General features: G+C 39.3%; 1 protein-coding gene across 4 annotated transcripts in view; it reads left to right on the top strand.

Annotated features, from left to right (window-relative positions):
• Positions 1-2142: 2142 nt before the first annotated feature.
• Positions 2143-14603, top strand: part of MAPK8 (mitogen-activated protein kinase 8) — a 97211-nt gene continuing 84750 nt past the window's right edge. The window contains exons 1-2 of one of the 4 annotated variants that reach the window (XM_027062513.2): positions 2144-2305; positions 3672-3825. The gene's annotated coding sequence lies outside the window, so the exon portion shown is untranslated. Of the gene's footprint in view, positions 2306-3671; positions 3826-14603 lie in introns of all 4 variants that reach the window. The other 3 variants (XM_027062515.2, XM_027062512.2, XM_027062516.2) reach the window with 3 other exon arrangements.

The following is a 14603-nucleotide window of genomic DNA, read 5'->3' on the forward strand; positions in this document are numbered from 1 at the left end:
CAGAACATTTCATCCTAAAGCAGCAGAATATACATTCTTCTCTAGTGCACATGGAACGTTCTCCAGAACAGACCATATACTGGGACACAAATCAGCCCTAAGTAAGTACAAAAAGATCGAGATCATACCATGCATATTTTCAGGCCACAACGCTATGAAACTCTAAATCAACCACAAGAAAAAATTTGGAAAGGTAACAAATACTTGGAGACTAAAGAACATCCTACTAAAGAATGAATGGGCTAACCAAGAAGTTAAAGAGGAAATTAAAAAGTATAAGGAAGTCAATGAAAATGATAACACCACAACCCAAAACCTCTGGGATGCAGCAAAGGTGGTCATAAGAGGAAAGTATATAGCAATCCAGGCCTTCCTAAAGAAGGAAGAAAGATCTCAGATACACAACCTAACCTTACGCCTTAAGGAGCTGGAAAAAGAACAGCAAATAAAACCCAAAACCAGCAGATGATAGGAAATAACAAAGATTAGAGCAGAAATTAATGCTATCAAAACCAAAAAACCAGTAGAACAGATGAAACCAGAAGCTGGTTCTTTGAAAGAATTAACAAAATTGATAAACCACTAGCCAGTTGGATCAAAAAGAAAAAGGAAAGGACCCAAATAAATAAAATCAAGAATGAAAGAGGAGAGATCACAACCAACACAGCAGAAATAAAAACAATAAGAGAATATTATAAGCAATTATATGCCATCATAGGACCCTTACACATCAAGTTACTTCTGTCTGAAATATTTTCTGCCCAGTTAAATCTACTCTTAGCTTAAGAGGCAGTGCCTCAAGGAAGACTTTCCTAGCCTTATTAATTCTATTAATTGGTTTCATAATTCCTTATATCCATATCAATTTATATTATAATGCAGTGATCATTTTGCATTTGTTTACCATTATTAATTCCTTATTATGTTCATTACATCTTTAAGCTCCATTGTAGTGCTAGCACAGTGCCTGGCACAGAATGGGTATAAAATACATATTTACTGGAAATATGAAGGAAGGAAATAAAGAAGCCTAAAAGGAAGCAAGGAAATGGGAAGAGAATGTATGAATGATTGCTCGCATTTATTTTTCATTTCAGAATCATTGGAAACAGGCCAGCCCACCAGGACATGGGAAGATGGTGTACCTGAATTCACTCATTTATTCAACAAATATTTATATTCATTATTAATGTACTTTTTTTTCTGATTATGAACATAACTGTTCCATTTAGAAACCATGGGAAAAAAAATTCCCAAGTATAAAAGAGAACCAATTCACCTTTCATTCCACAGTCCAATGATAAACTACTGTTAAAATAATTTGGCAGATTTCTTTTCAGGTTTTTCTATGTACACATAATATATAGGTAGGATCATTATATAGGCAGACCTCCTTCTTTCTCTTAATGATATATTGGAACATTTTCCTGCATCCTTGAGTTTCTTGAACACGTGGCATTTAAATTGATAAAATATATTCCATTGCATAAGATGTATGTAATTTAGACACCTTTCCACCCATTGTTGGATATTTAAGGGCTTCCCAATTTGTCTCTTCTGGGGTGAGAGATAAATCAGGTAATGCATTGAATCTGGCACGAGGTGGATTTTGGGAAAACACGAGGCAGGTTTTTCCAAGGAGGCTGAAAAGAACAATTCCTTCTTGTAGGTTGCTGGGCCCCGGGCACCTGTCCCCAGAATGGAACGTAATGTCGGTCAATGTAATAGACATTTTGTCTCGCGGGTATGTGCTCAGAATCCGGGTGCCTCCTCCCCGCGTGGGTCTGGTCTAAGCACACCCTGCTTTCAAACCCTGAGGCAACGAGCCCCAGCAGATCTGGCTCCCACGGGTGGACCGCCCCGGGCCAGCAGCCTAGAGTTCCGGCCACACGCCGCCACGTGCCAAGAGCAGGGCCCCGCCCCCTCCGATTCCCCGACACGCCCCTCACACTTGGCCCTCAAAAGCTCTCCCCGCAGCTCCGCCTCCAGGGGACCTCCGCAAGTCCTCCCGGCCCCTATAGTAGCCCCGCCCCAGACTTCGAGCCCCGCCCCCGCAATCCGGGCCCCGAGGCTGCCCCGCCCCAAGAGCCGTGTGCGAGGCGCGGGGGTGGGGCCCTGCGCGATGACGTGGGCGGGCGTGCGCGGTGACGGCCCGCGTCCCTGTTACTCAGCGGAGTGGCCGAGGCCGGACGACGCGGCCGGGAACGCAGAGCCGCGAGCAGCCCTGGGTAACGGCCGTGGCGAGCGCCTGGACGGCGCCAGTCCTGCCGGCGGGCTTTCCTGTCGCCGTTCGCTGCGTTGCGGGGTGAGTGCGGCGGGTGCCGCAGGGCCGGGGCGGCCGGCGGCCCCGCCGTGTTTATGTTATTGTGCCGCCGCCACCGCCGCCGCCTTCTCCTCAGCCTTGACCCCCTCCCGGGAGTGGGGGGCGGGAGCGCGCGCCGGCTGGGGGCGCGCGGCGGGCGGGGGCGGCGCGGGAACAATAGCGGCTGGGGAGGCTGGGGCCGGCCAGGGGGCGTGGGGCTGCGAGACCCGGCGCGCCCAGGCCGTCAGCCCCCGGCCCGCCACTTCAGTTCCACCCGTCAGTCCTCGCGCGCCCTCCTTGCACGGGTCCCGCATCCGCGTCGGGAGGGGAAAATGGAGCGGGGAGGTGGGGGGGGAGGGGGAAGCGGCGGGCGGCAAGTTCTGAAACACTTCGAGGAAGGTCCGGACGGAGGCGCCTGGGCGGCCCGCCGCGCCCTGGCTGCCTCTCCCGGCGATGGGGAGATGAGAGCGCTCCTCCGGTTGCTGGGTCCGGACGCCTTCCTGGCGCCCACAGGGTCCGTGGTTTGTTTCTCGGTGGTTTCTTTGTGCTAAGGCTCTGGGCGAACACAGGCAGCAGCTTCGAAAAAGGCTGGGGTGGCTTTCAGCGCTGGGCTGTGAGGGGGAGCCCTGCCCGCGACTTGCGTGGAAGGTGTCCATCACGCTGTGAGCGAGCTTCAGTGGTCAGCGGGCATTTCTCTTGAGGGTCACTCGGTGGTGACCTTTTGACTTTTTCACCCCACCCTCTCCTCTCTTTGTCTTGCCCTTGTGTTCCCAATCCTTAGATGGTAGGATCAAGTCCGGTTTAGAGTGTTGGGATGAACGCTTTTGATTTTTATTTCTGAGAGTTCCCTATCAGATGTTTACTGTGAACTTAATAACATGTTGACTACATGGTATCACTGTTCAGTGGTTACTATTTTTACCTCTGAAATTCAGTAGTCTTCGGTAGAATTCTGGTCTGTCAGTCCATTGTGTTTGGAGACAAGCATCCAGCAAGTACCTTCTTGACAATTAGAACATCTGTTTATTTCATTCATTCATTCAGCAACTGTTCAGTACTGTACTCAGATGGAGAGTTTGAAGGTAAAGGGAAATATCTTTTAATGGAAGAGGATGCTTTGAAATATAGATATGCCTTTAAATGATACAGTTATGTAAGTGATGAGTGTTAAAAAAGGTATTAGTTATACTCTCGGTCATTTCACTATTTTTTGTTAGTAGTACAATCTGGAACTTAGAGTGCAGTGTTGTATTAGGAAGTAGAGTTAGGAAGTTGGTCTAAATGTACAACAGCTTTATTTATTTCCAAATCTAACTTTTTAGTCTTAACAGCCTTACAGTCTTACAGTCATTTGTAATGTCTATCTCAGATTTTCCTGCTGTGGGTTAACCTAGGAGGGCAGATGCTCTAAGTGAACATGTTTAGTGCTGTGCCTGACAAAAGCAAGCAAGAAATCAAAATGGGACCTCCTTGAGGACAGGCCTGTCTTGCATCTGTGTCTCCAGCACCTAGCCTGGAATATAGTAAGTGTTCAATAAAAGTCTGATTGATGAAAAGCTCTTTACAGTCAATAAGATTTAAAGTCCAGTCTTTATCAATTTCAGTATCAATTTTTTTCTGTCCCTTCTAAACCATTTGCTATCCTAAAATAAAACCTCGTCTAAAATGTTTTTTTTTTAAGTATGTGTATCATGCACAGACAGTGATGTTTCAATAGGAGTCTAAAAATGATTGCATTTGTCTTTTGGTGACTATTGCTTTTGAAGTTTCTGATGACTAAGCAGAAAAGCTAGAATATGGGAAATAGGCTACCTAAAAGTTTTATTAGAAATGTTTAATTTCTAGGAGCGCCTGGTTGGCTCAGTTGGTTAAAGCATCTGACTTCAGCCCAGGTCGTGATCTCACAGTTTGTGAGTTCGAGTCGGGCTCTGTGCTGATATCTCAGAGCCTGCTTCAGATTCGGTGTCTCCCTCTTGCTCTGCCCCTCCCTCGCTCATGCTCTGTCTCTCTGTCAAGAATAAATAAACATTAAAAAAAAATAAAATAAAAGAAATGTTTAACTTCTAATAGCATTTTTTTTAGAAATATTTAATTTAAAATTCTATCTTGGTGAAGCATATGGGCCTAAAACTCCAAATAATACCGATTTATCCCAAGTTACATCTTTTTTCCCACTCACTGCTTAATAAATTTTAGCATTTGTTTTGGATATGAGCAAATTTGAGGTGAGCCCATTAATATCTGATGTAGAGTACAAATAAAAAGGAAATGATACTTTATTAAGATAAGGAATGAAAATCTTGAGATCCCAAACTTTCATTGCTTTGCCTAGTATGTCAGATTTCAGTAAGGTTTACTGATACAGTCCTTTGGCAGTAGCTCACTGTCAGGTTACATGTGAAACCAGTTTATTTTGTTTTGTTTATGAAATTCTTTTGTTTTTTAAAATCACAGCTTTATTGAGATACAATTCACATACCATAGGACTTACCGTTTAGAGTGTGCATCAGTGGTTTTTAGTGAATTCACAAAGTTTTGCATTGGTCACTATCTAATTCCAGAACATTTTCATCACCCCAAGAATAAACCCTGTACCCATTAGTAGTCATTCCTCATTCTACTCTAAATTATGTTAAAAGGAAGAGATAGCACTGAAATGGGCTCTCCTTAAGTGTCCCAGAACAGGTGGAAACTATACCCTTTAAATTCCTTTAGATCCTGGGAGAAAGGCCACTTGGGAAGGCAATTAAAGAATAAATTCCACCCAAATTAATGATGTTAGAATATTAACTCAATGCCTAATATTATGGAAATGACCTTGTGAAGATTCTCAAGTGAAACAACTTGAAATTATTTAAGTGATTATCCTAGTGGCAGTTGAAGAAGTTGTTGAATAGAAGTCTGGTTCAAGTTGTCTACGGCCATACCACCCTGAACGCGCCCGATCTCGTCTGATCTCGGAAGCTAAGCAGGGTCGGGCCTGGTTAGTACTTGGATGGGAAGTCTGGTTCATGTTAGTCTGATTTGTCTGTGAAGTGAATTTGGACACATTTGAATCGACCAGGTAGTTTAGATGCTGTGTTGCAAATATAGAAGTGTCAAATAATGTCTGACATGAAAGTGCCAGCTCTCTAGAGGTCTCTGGTCAAGTCAATGGTATAGGTAGTAGTCTTTCTGATTCATGTAGTGCAAGGAAGTCATTATAGCCACATAACTCTAGGTATGAATCATTTGCCTATTTCAGTGAGCTGTGATGCTTGTTGTCTTAGTCATAAGCTCTTACATGAACATTTAGAAAATTTGTCTTCTCTTATGCAGATTAACCTGAACTCTGATTTCAGAAATGAGTTCTGAGTCAACAGACTTTACTACCTAAAAGATGACAGGAGTATTGAAATAAGAGCTGTCCTATCATTCAGGGCAGTAGGTGAAACTAGACCTGTCCGGGAATCAAACTTGGGTTCACTTCTCAGTTCTGTCTTCTGGACTTTGCCATTGAGTTCTAGAGCCATAGAAAAGTTGCTTAGCCTCTTTGGATTTAGAACTATAAAGTGAAGCTGTTGGAACTCTTTTTTGATAGAAATGTTACCAGATAGGTTTTTCTTCAGAAAACATACTAGGACAGAAAGAGTCCTTGGGTGATAATCAGAATCCTGTGTCAAGAACAGCAGTGAAACTTAGACTTTTGTAATTTTCAGAAGCAGAGAAAATTGTTAAGTCAAATATTTTCTGTAATACCCATTCTTCTAGAAAAAAGCTTCACAGTAACCTAAGAGTTTTTGAATGATAGATTTTATTCATTTTACAGCACCATGCTTACTAATGAGACTTCCATTACTCTCAGAGGGTTAGTGGAAGATGTGAAAATGAAGAGTTTATTAGCCTTAAGAAGCTTATGATCAGACATGGGACTAAAGGCATATCTAAACAGTGAATTTATGTTCTTTTAAAAGATTTATGAGAGCTTTCCCCAAACAAAAGCCTGCCCCAAATATCTGGACCGGCTAAATTTCATTGAAATCTGTTTTTTAAATTATATGCGAATATGTAAGAAAACTTACTAGCCGCCATTCTTTTTCAGGGTGGTGGATTATATCATAAATATAGCTAATGTGGTGTTAATACATGTCTGTCTCCTGGTACCCTGTCTCCTGATACATCAGGTTTGGTTAAAATCTGCCAATTCTTTAGAAAGTTAAGGAGCCCAAACTTAATAGTGGTTGTTAACATGGGCTTTAGGGTCATCTCTGAGTTCACATTCATGCTCCAAATCTAATTATATGGCCAGGTTAGTTCAGGGTATATAACATCTTTGGGCTTGTTTTATTATTTGTCAAATGAGAGTAATAATAGCACATAATCTCATAGGGCTGTAAAATTTAAGGTACTGTATGTGAAGTGCTTGACACTAATATAGTACCTGGAATACTAGATAAAAGTATTCAGGAAATTTTAGCTATTATTAACACTTAAGATTTTTAACTTGGAACAAATGCAAAATGCCAAGTAAATTAAAAACTAATTTCATGTACAGTAAACATTTGAATTCTCCAAAATGCCAGTTGTTTTCCGCTGCATCTTTGGGGTTTGTTTAAAATTGGATTGTCTTAGTATCTAATCTGAATTGGCTGAAATGTTTGTACCACTAATCCTCTCTGCTTTAAAATTTAGAAACGTTCCAGATACAGATATTAAAAGAAAATTATTTGCCACATTCTCTGATACAAAGTTATTTTGCCGTGTTTACCTTTACCACTGCAGAGAATTGTCCAAGCTTTCCTAGGTTGATTTTGACAGATTTCTAAAAGAATGGCAATCCAGGAATGGGGAATAGCTGTATCATGTACCCGTATTTGAAGCAAATGGAATACTGTTATATCTTTAATCTTAATTTTGACTCTGTGAAGATTGCAGATTTGTCAGAGACCGGGTAACCACAACAGTTCATTAAGCATTTTCTAGAGGTCTCTAGAAAAATGAGGGAAATTATTTATAAGTGGCATCTGGAAATATTTTTCCTGTGTTTTTCTGTTTTCTGTGTAGTGTTTCTGTGGTTATATTGGTACATCAAATTTCTTGCTCCTTCTTGAAGACAGCAACTATGAAATGATGTTAGTTTTACATAGGCAGTATTCACTGAGAAGCCATCTACACCAATCCAGGAATTAGGTGATGTGGGGGCAGCAGGAAGTAGAAGTTAGTCTTTTCTTTCAGTGAGTATAACTTGATGGGAAATAAGGACAAACGTAAGTACACTTATGTCCTAATTCAAGGAACCAGATATTGTTAGGCATCTCATTGGGAATTTCTTTCATCTTGAGGCCTGAGTGCTGGATGGTGGAGCATTTGGCGACTTCCAAACCATACATCTCTTACCTTGCCTTTTAAAATATACTTACTAGGGGCACCTGGGTGACTCAGTAGGTTGTGTCTGACTCTTGATTTTGGCACAGGTCATGATCTCACAGTTTTGTGTGCCTGCTTGGGATTCTCTCCTCCCCCCTGCCCCTCCCCCACATGCTTGCTTTCTCTCTCTCTCTCAAAATAAATAAACTTTATTAAAAAAATAAAGTAAAATATACTCACTAGATAAACCGCAAAAAGCAAGATGTCTTCTTTCCTAATTTCTGGTTAAAGTTGTGACATGGTACAGATAAGTCAAAATGTAAATCATGAGAAAAGACAAACTTTATAGTCATCTCAAATGCATTTTGGAGCACAATAGGATATTAAAAGAAGTATATGAAAAGCAGATAGAAAAGATGCTATTCACATATTAACCAGAATCCTCAAACTCTGCAGTATTGAAGCTCTGAAGACTTAAAGCTAGATTTATGCTAGGAGCATTTTTCTTAAATTTTTCTCAGAGAAGTAATGGGTTTCACTGCTTCCTGTTGCTGAGGGGCTCAAGCCCCAACATATTTTTAGGGTCACGAGGAAAGAAAAGAGCTAAGCACACCGCCTTTGCTTGGCATGAGACATTAACACATCAGGAACTTGCTGTTTTCTAAAAGCTGTTAATGGGAATGGATACTCACCCTTCTCTGACTTGCTCTTTACAGAGTGAATCGCAGCTGCCATAAGGGTCAACCAAAAATGAAATAAAGGAAAGCCATCACTGTATAGATTTCTCTGTGACTTAAGAAAGGGTTACTTTTTAGTCAAAACAAAAACCAAAGCATCTGGCTGAGAATTAAAAAAGTTTTAGTAATTTTATTTATATTTTGACTAAGTAACTTACTCATTTTGATTCAGAATTCCAAAGATTGAGAAAGATATAGTAAAAAATATCCTTCCCATTCTCTTCCTCCACATGGAAACAGTGTTAAGTTTCCTGTGAATCCCTGTAAAGAAGTTAATGTATGTGCAAGTAAATACACAATTACTTGTCCAAAACCCTGGATCCAGATGCATTTCAGAATTAGTTGTTTTTTGGGTTTTTTTGGGGGGGGGGAGGTTGCTGCAGAAAGGTAATATAGTGCATCGACCATTTCATTCAAAATCCCTAGTGGAGGGGGGAAAGTGTGTAGCATCCTGTAATTAAATGTTAATATTTCTGTTCAAAAGCATAAATAGTACACTAAAGATAAATAAAGATTATAAAGTCTTATGGAAATTTTTGTCAGATTTTGACACCAAGTAGGTTTGTACTAAGCTTATAAAAAACTTATTTTTCTGAGCTTGACAGATTTCAGAATTGCCAATGAGGAATTGTGTGTCTTACATATGTAATGTATGTCCTCTGACTTCACCTCCTTATTCATTGAGTTGTTGCATACTTTGCACAGTATCCTTTATCTTTTATTTTTAACTTAACAATATAGTTTAGAGATGATTTCCTATGTAAATACCAAGTTTATTTTTTAAACACCTTCACAGTGTGTCATTTGTCTTAGCCGGGACAGCTATAACAAAATATCATAGACTGGGTGGCTTAAACAATAGGCATTCTAGTTCTAGAGGCTGGGAAGTGCAAGATCAAGGTGTTCAGAGATTTGGTTCCTGGTGAGGACTCTTCCTGGCTTGCAGATGTCACCTCATTGTGTCCTCACTTGGAGAGAGGGAGTGTCTGCTTTCTCTTCCTGTTTTTAGGATAGTGATCCCATCATTGAGGTCCTATCTTCACAAGCTCTTACAGTACTAATTACCTCCCAAAGTTCCAAAGGGGACACAAATTCAGATCATAACACCATTTTACAGGTGTAACATTGATTTAACTAGCCCCTTTTTTGATGTACATCTAGGTTGTTTTAGGTTGTTCTTTTGCTGTCAAAAGCCATGGTCAAGTGGATTACCTTAAATATACATCATTTAACACTTGCATAGAAATGTGTAGGATACATATCCAGAAGTGGAATTGCTAGATCAGAATGTATGTGCCTTTCTAAATTTGACAGACATTGCCAAAATAACATTTGTAGAAGTTGTTCCAACTTGGTTTCACCAGCCCTGCCATTATGAGAGACATTAAACATATTTTTACTTTTAAGAGCTATTTATAGTTTTTTTATTGTGAACTGTCCATATCCTTGCCTATTTTTATATCACTTTTTTTTAGATTTGTAGAATTTATTTTTATATTAGGGAAAATAGCTCTATGCTAATTTTTGGAAATATTTTTCCTAGTTTGCTCTTCACTTTTTGGTTTCTTTATGGTGATTTTATCATTCTGAATTTTTTTCCCCAATTTTTTTCCCAAGTTAAAATGCTTACCAATCTTTACTGACTTCTAAATTGCATGTTATGGTTAGAAAGTCTTTTGCTAAGCTAAAGACTATGTAAGAATTCTCAAATGTCATTTTTCTAGAACTTTTATGGTTTCTTTGTTCTTTTCTCACTCTCTTTTTGTACTTTTAATTCTTTTACTTATTTGGAATTTATTCTGGAGTAAGGTCTGATATATAGGTCCAACCTTATTTCTGTTACCACATAACCATCCAGTTGTCCCAACATGATTTATTGAATAACAGTTTTTGTCTTACAGATTTGAAATGCCACCTTTATAATTTACTGGATTTCCATGTGTATTTGGGACCATTTCTGGTCCACTGACCTATCTGCCCATTTGGGAACCAAACCATCCTGTTTTAATTATTGTATTTTATACTGTGTTTTCTGTTAGGGCTAATTCCCTTTCTTCTTCAAAATCTTTTCTGACTTCCATCTTGTTTATATGAAATTTTGCAATCAGTCCATTTAGTTTAGTTACCATTTCTGTTGGGATGACTTGATTTTTTTATTTTATGAAGGTAAAATTTGTAGTAAGATGCACAGTCCTTAAATGTATAGCCCAGTGAATTTTGCCTATGTATATATTCTGTGCAACACCCAGATCGAGATCTGGAACATTACCATTACCCAGAAAGTTTTCTTATGCTCTTTTCAAGTTAATATCTCTTCTTGTGCACCACCCCTCCCACCTTAACTTCTATCACATAGATTCACTTTGTGTTTAGGGTTTTCTTCATATTTATTGGCAGCTTTATGAAAGTGTCGTGTCTCTCTATCCAAGAATATGGAAAACCTTAATCTTTTCATTTCTTCAAGTCCCTTTTTGGGTTCCTAATAGCATTTTTAGGTTTTTTTGCTATTAATTTTTTTTCTTTCTTTTCTCTGTTAGAAATGGCATCTTTCATTTTATCTTCTACCTGATTGTATATATAAGAAAGCTGTTTATTTTGCTCATTAATTAATAATTTGTATATTTAATAATAATTTGTATGTTAAACTCCCTTTTAAAACTTGTAATTTGTAGTAATTCTGTAGTTGAAATTTTTATTATCAGGTATAAACCATGTATCCTTTTTCACTTTCTCCAGGTTTACCTCCCCTCTCCCAGCTTTTAGTGATTTTTAAACATAGTTTTCTTCCACAGTGTATAAAACAAAGATCAAAATATCTGTATATTTGTTGAGTATTTAAAGGATGTGAGTAGTGCAATTCAGGAGGGATTATGAGAGTAATTAGGGCAATGTGTAGTTTTTTAACATTAACATTAAATAGACTTGAATCATGGTTTCCAAAACGTCAAGTAGACAAGCTAGTCATCATTTGACAGTGAATGCAGAATTAGTAAATAACTTTTTTGTCTCTTATTTGGTAATACTTGTAGATAGTTTTCTATGTACATAGCACCCAGAGGCAGTTTCTGGAAGTATAACTTAGTCTGCTGTCTGGAAACATATAATCAAAGTGGAGAGTCAAGCTATATAGAAGTGAGCAGCAAATGAATGTGGAGAGGAAGGACTTAGACTTAGAAAAATGATGCTGGCAAAAATCTGCAGGACTGGAAAGCATGGAGGTAGAGGAATGAGTGGAAGGAGTGGGTTTGATTTGACTATTGGGCTTGAGGTATCTCATCCTTGTGAAATTATGTCGTGGTTGAAGATATTTGGCTGAAATTCAATTCAATTTAATTGTTTAATGGAGATTTCATAGTTGGGTTTGTATCTTTCCACCTCTTCCTGCCCCACAAAAATCTGAGGTGATTTACTCCTCCAGGACTCACACACTGTTGAATAAGCAGATAGAAATAAATAATCAAAACCGAGGGAAAACAAGAATCCAGAATGTTCTAATAATAGCTAATACTTATTCAATACTTATCATATACCAAGCACTGTTCTAGGGCTTTACCTATGTTAAAGTGTTTAAACATCACACAACAGCCCTATGAGGTAGACTCTGTTCAGCGTTTTTCCCATTTTATAGATGAGGAAGCAGGCACAGAAAGATTATGTGGGAAATTGCTGGTGACGTTGATGAGTTTTATTGAAGTGAAGAGAAAGAAACCAAATTGAAATCAGTCAAAATACATTGAATGAAAAGTTTTTTTAAGAGTAAATGAGAAATGAGCAAATGCAGGTATAGTATATGTAGAAAACTTCTTAAAGATTAGCCATGAATTGAAACAGAAGAGTGAATGGGTAGATAAAGTAAAATATAGGGTCTAGTGAATGAAAAAGAGAATATACAGGAAAAGGAATGGAGAGCATGAGTAGAGAGATTGGTCTTTGTTAGACAGAGGTCTTCCATCAAAGAGGAGGAAATGCAGAAAAATTGTGTGCCCTTGTAAGGAAGTTTGGTGGTTAGAAGATGAAAGCTTATCCTTCTTGTGTTCAGCCTTTATCTTCTGTCCTGGTTTCAGTTTTCTCAGTGAAGTATGAGTTTGGTATGGGCAAGAGGGGGAAGCGAGTTTGGGAAGTTTTAAGCAGTTTGCCAGGAAGTATTGATTAATTATTCTTTTAAGGTTTGAAATCTTGAATTTAAAGTGATATTAGTCAGGCTGGTTTTGTGATTTCCCCCCCCGTCCCCCCGCTGGCATTATTTAACTGGTTAGATACAAACACGGATAGGCAGATCAACTTCTGGGGTGAGGTTTTGCTAGGTGTATCAGATTTCTAAAGAGAGAGCATCAGTAGCAGATATTTATATATAAAGAAATTTCAAAGAATTTGCTTACACAGTTGGAGGCTGACCTGTTGGAAATCTGTAGGGCAGGCTGGCAGGAAACTCTTGGGCAAGAGTTGATGCTACAGACCTGAAGTAGAATTTCCTCTTTCTCAGGAAAACCTCAGTTTGTCCCTTAAGACATTTCATCGGATTGGATGAGGCTCACCCACATTATTGAGGATAATCTCCTTTACCTACAGTCAACTGACTGTGGATGTTAGCAACATCTGCAAAATATCGTCATAGCAACACTTAGATTTGTGTTTGATTGAATAACAGGACTGCCGCACAACCAAAGTGACACATAAAACTAGGTCACTATAAAATAAGGAAAAAGGAAGGGACAAGGAAAATAAGGGCTTTTTAAAGGGAGTGCTTACAGGAGTGGTGATGAATCATGAACTCGTAACTGGATAAGAAAAGGAGGTGAAATCAGAATGGATAGTAAGGAAGTGGTAGCATTAATGTATCGGAAATTTCAATTAGAATTGTTGGGGGTGGGTGGGATTGGATAAAGTAATGAACTAGAAGGATTGAGTGTGTTGGTCAGAGTGGGATGCTTGAAATAGAGATTTAACAGGTATAATCGTTTCTGGCAATGATAATACCCAGGATGCTTTGGAAAATGGACTGCTAAAGTGGGATTGAATGAAAAGTCTGTGGAAATGAGGACACCAATGAATTAAAGAGGCTGAGGTATTAAAGGGGTTAGTCAGTCTGCATGAATGGTGGTCAGTAGGTGGTGACGGCAGTAAGGATACTGTGAACGAGTTGCGAACATCCTTAATCAGTGGAGAAGAATTGGAAGGAGGGTAGATGATAATAAGGAATGGTAAACGTATAATCAGCTAAGTTTGTCACAAACTAGGAATTTCAGCCCAGTGAAGGGCTGAGGAGAGATGACGGATTCGGTAAAATGGAGGATGTACACCACCTCCATTGTACATGTACATGGAGGATGTGGCAGTTAAGAACTCAGAGAAGATGACCAGGAAGAGTTGGACTTTTTCTGGGACATGAAGCATGAATGAGATTGGTCCTGATAAATAGGAGATGTGGGCATCAGTTCTACTGTTAGAGGACTCTATGGCAGTGTATTTCAAGTTGCCAGTCACCCATTAGTGGAGAATGAATTTAGGAGGTCACAACTAATGTCGTGGTTTTAAATGAAACAGAATAGAAAATATCACAGAGTAATATCACAAGTAAAAAGGGGCTAAGAATTTTTTAACAACTTCGTTGAGATTTAATTTATACGCCATTACAATTCACCTATTTCAAATATACAAGTTAAAAAAAATTCTTCTTGTTATTCACGGAATAATGCTGCCATCACCACAGCCTAATTTTAGAACATATTTGTCACTCTGAAAATTCCATACTTAGGGCGCCTGTGTGGCTCCGTTGGTTGAGTGTCTGACTTTTGATTTCGGCTCAGGTCATGATTTCACAGTGGTGAGATGGAACCCTGCATCCTGCAGTTCTTCCCTGGGCATGGAGCCTCCTTAAGATTCTCTCTCACTCTCCCTCTGCCCCTCCTTGCTCTCTCAAAAACAAAAACAAAAAACAAACCCAAAACACCAAACACCTTAATTTTTATTCTGTATCCAAGTTTCTTCTGTTGTCCATTTTGTAGGTAGGTTTCTCAAACCAGGATTCAATCAAAGTTCATGTGTTACATTTGTTGTTGCCTTAGACACTTTTAATCCATGCCCTTCCCACCCCCAACCCCGCTCTGTGGAGTATACATTCCAAGACCCCCAATGGATGCCTGAAACTGCAGGTAGTACTGAACCCTACTTTTTCCTATACATATATATCTGTAATAAAGCTTAATTTGTAAATTAGG

The sequence above is a fragment of the Acinonyx jubatus genome, chromosome D2 (assembly GCF_027475565.1).
Source record: "Acinonyx jubatus isolate Ajub_Pintada_27869175 chromosome D2, VMU_Ajub_asm_v1.0, whole genome shotgun sequence".
In the NCBI taxonomy this organism is placed as follows: Eukaryota; Metazoa; Chordata; class Mammalia; order Carnivora; family Felidae; genus Acinonyx; species Acinonyx jubatus.